Genomic DNA, 3,187 nt, shown 5'->3' with positions numbered 1-3,187 from the left:
TAATTATGATTGAAATCCTTTAATTGGCTATTTGAGAGGAAAGTTAAACTCATAATGTAGGATTGGAGTGATAACCTAAATGTTAGTTAAGTTTGAATTGTTACTTAATAGTGTTAAATAATTATTTTGTAGGGTGATTAAAATCATAAACAATTTTTTTTCTCTTCTTTCCTTTTGAGAATTTCTAAAATTATTTGTCTTCTTGTAAGTAGTATTAAATTAGTAATTTTAATCTATGTTTATCACTTTCAAGTTGTTGATACACATTAGTCTATAAAACATATACCCCTTATGTTGACAATTATAATTTAACCAATAATGAAGCTAACAGATCATAAATTGTGTTGTTAAATTATTATTTTGTAGGGTGATGAAAATCATAAATAAAAAAATCTCTTTTTTTTCCTTATAATAATTTCTAAAATTATTTGTCTTCTTGTAAGTAGTATTAAATTAGTTAATTTAATCTTTATCTATCACTTTCAAGTTGTTGTTTTTTTATTATAAAAGCAATAAAACAAGGGTCCTGACCCTAAACACTCTCAATTTGAACAAGCCACTGACAACAAGTAAAAAACATACCACTACTAGTAAAAAAAGGCCAAAATAGACCTTTAACAACACACTAGCAGTATAGCTAGGAACCCACCTCAAGGGTGGAAAGAAAAAATATCCACAACTCGGGAAAGAGTTTGGGAGGAGGAAGAACTGCCTTTTATCCTATTATGAAAAGTTTATAGGGTGGATTTAATGACTCAAAACAACAACCAAACTCAGACTCCCAAATCACAAGCCAAGACTCACTCTTGTTTCAGTAATCCATGCAGTACTCAACCCAAACTCTACCCGATTTACACCAAACTTGACTCAAACTCCCAAAATGAATTTAGAACCTTTGGACATGCTTCCAAAAATTTTTTAGGAATCATTACCAACCCACTTGAGCAATGGTTCAACCCCAAGTCATCCCCTTATGTGGTTTGCTTCACAATGGCTTATGTTCCTACTAGCACTCCTTTTTAGGACAGTCATGAATATCTTTTGATATAGACTAGATATAAATACTGTAAAATGATTTTTGGATACCCTTTTGGATTTTTTACAACATATGTTAAAACAACTATATGTTTCTTTGGAACATTAGCGTCAAATTCAGATTGTAGCAGGGTATCAAGTGCACAAGTAGGACACTTTTACACACCAAGTATTTCAAAAACAACTCGCACACACAAAAATCCACTTCTAACGGTGAGGAAATATCAAGGACAAATATTTTTCATAGGTTTTTACAACCCCATGCTTTGTTTTGACCCCAAACTTCAAATCATTCACCATACACTTGTCACATGGCCTAACACATGAAGATGTTAGGCGTTCAATGCGTCAAACATGATCCAAAAGTTGTCCCCTGCAAAAATAGAAGAAATAAAATTTGGAGTACCTCTCTATCTACCATTCCACCAAATTTTTAGGATTTTTCAATAGTGGAATGTGTAGATTTCATCAAAACCCTCGTTCACCCCTTGAACCAAGGGTTTCATAATAGTTTCTGGAAAAATACCCACCAAATGCACAAAAATCAACCAAATCTCATAGAATTGGTCTTTAATGAAATTAAGTTCATAGAGATTTCCAAAAATTCAAGCCTTACATTCAGATCTATCCTGATAGAGAAGTTATTACCTAAAGAGCAGCAAATTTTCAAGAAAATTGCAGGGAAAACCTTCAAATTTTATTGATTTTTTCCTCCAATCACCACATACAATTCAAACAACAAAACCTTGACCAAAATGAGGTTATTTAAACTTTTTTTGACCCAAACCAACTACCCCCAACTTATTTTTGAAAGGGGTAACCGTTGGGAACAACTTTTCATTAAAAAGATTAAAAAGTTGCAAAGCAATTTGTCATCTTTTGCAATTTTTTTGATCTACTCCACATATGGACTCAAAAATTTACAAATACCTTCAAAATACATCAAAATAGACCCTGGAACACTTATTACACCATTTCCACTCATGTGGATATATTTGAGTGAGTTTGACGAACTTTGATCCTATTAGGATGCAATACAACTATATGACTCTTATGGCACCAAGGCCTTACAATTTGATATGAGATTATTACAAATGATATGAGATGAAATAAAATGGTCCATACAACCTTATTACAACTTTAAATAGAATAAAACTTGAAAATAACTCATGATGGCCAAAAAGAAGCATATGGCCAACTAGGTGCTCCTGCACCATACACCCCCCTAAGGGAAAACTCATATCCCATGAGTGCCATCCAACTCCATGCTGTCATTGGAATCCATCAAAACCTACACAAAAAGGATAGAAACTACCATACAAACAGATATCGGATATAATGGGGTTAGAAACCATTTCCAACTATGGTTCACACATATATGTGTTACTTGGTACTTGCACTTGCACCCTTTCCTTGTCATCTTCAGTCCTTCCACATTAGACCAACATATTTAGTTAGAGAGTTTACATTATCACCCTCATATTATTGCACCAACTACACTCTCTTTTCACTTTTCCTTTCTCCACCACTTGAAGTGGAACCTTATTTTTCAGGGCACTTGAATGTTGGATGACCAAACTCATTGCAATTGTAGTATCTTCCAGAGAATGTGTTGGAACTTCTACCTCCTCCAAATCTACCCCTAGAACCTTTGAATCCACCTCTTTGATCAACAACTTGGTCCTTGCCTTTGTTTCCATCTTCTTGGTCTTCATGAGACTGTTTGGATGTAGTGAAGTATCCTCTACCCCTCTGATTGTTGCCTCTTCCTCTCGTGGACTTGTCTTGCTTCCTCTTCAACTTGTCCTTAGCCTTGATTCCAACTTATACTTAGTTTGTAGAACTCTTCAGTGTAGGCTTGCATATCTAGGTCCTTTTGCTTAAATTTTTGCAGCCTCTTGAACAACTTAACACTATCATCATTGGGGAGAAATTTCCCTTTCAGTTTTTCCACCATTCTGTCCCAAAAAGTTATCTCAGTTTTCTACCTATTTCTCCTCTCAATTTGTACAAACTCCCACCAAAGTTGAAATGCCCCGCCAAGAACCCTAAAGGAAAACAACACTACAAGGCAACCAAAGGGTGAAATAATTTTTTTTTTTAAAGATTAAGTGCATCAATTATTACATTGCACGTTTAATAACACAAGAAG

This window comes from Cryptomeria japonica, chromosome 9, assembly GCF_030272615.1.
Source record: "Cryptomeria japonica chromosome 9, Sugi_1.0, whole genome shotgun sequence".
NCBI classification, from domain to species: domain Eukaryota; kingdom Viridiplantae; phylum Streptophyta; class Pinopsida; order Cupressales; family Cupressaceae; genus Cryptomeria; species Cryptomeria japonica.
Note: the sequence above shows the minus strand (reverse complement) of the source record.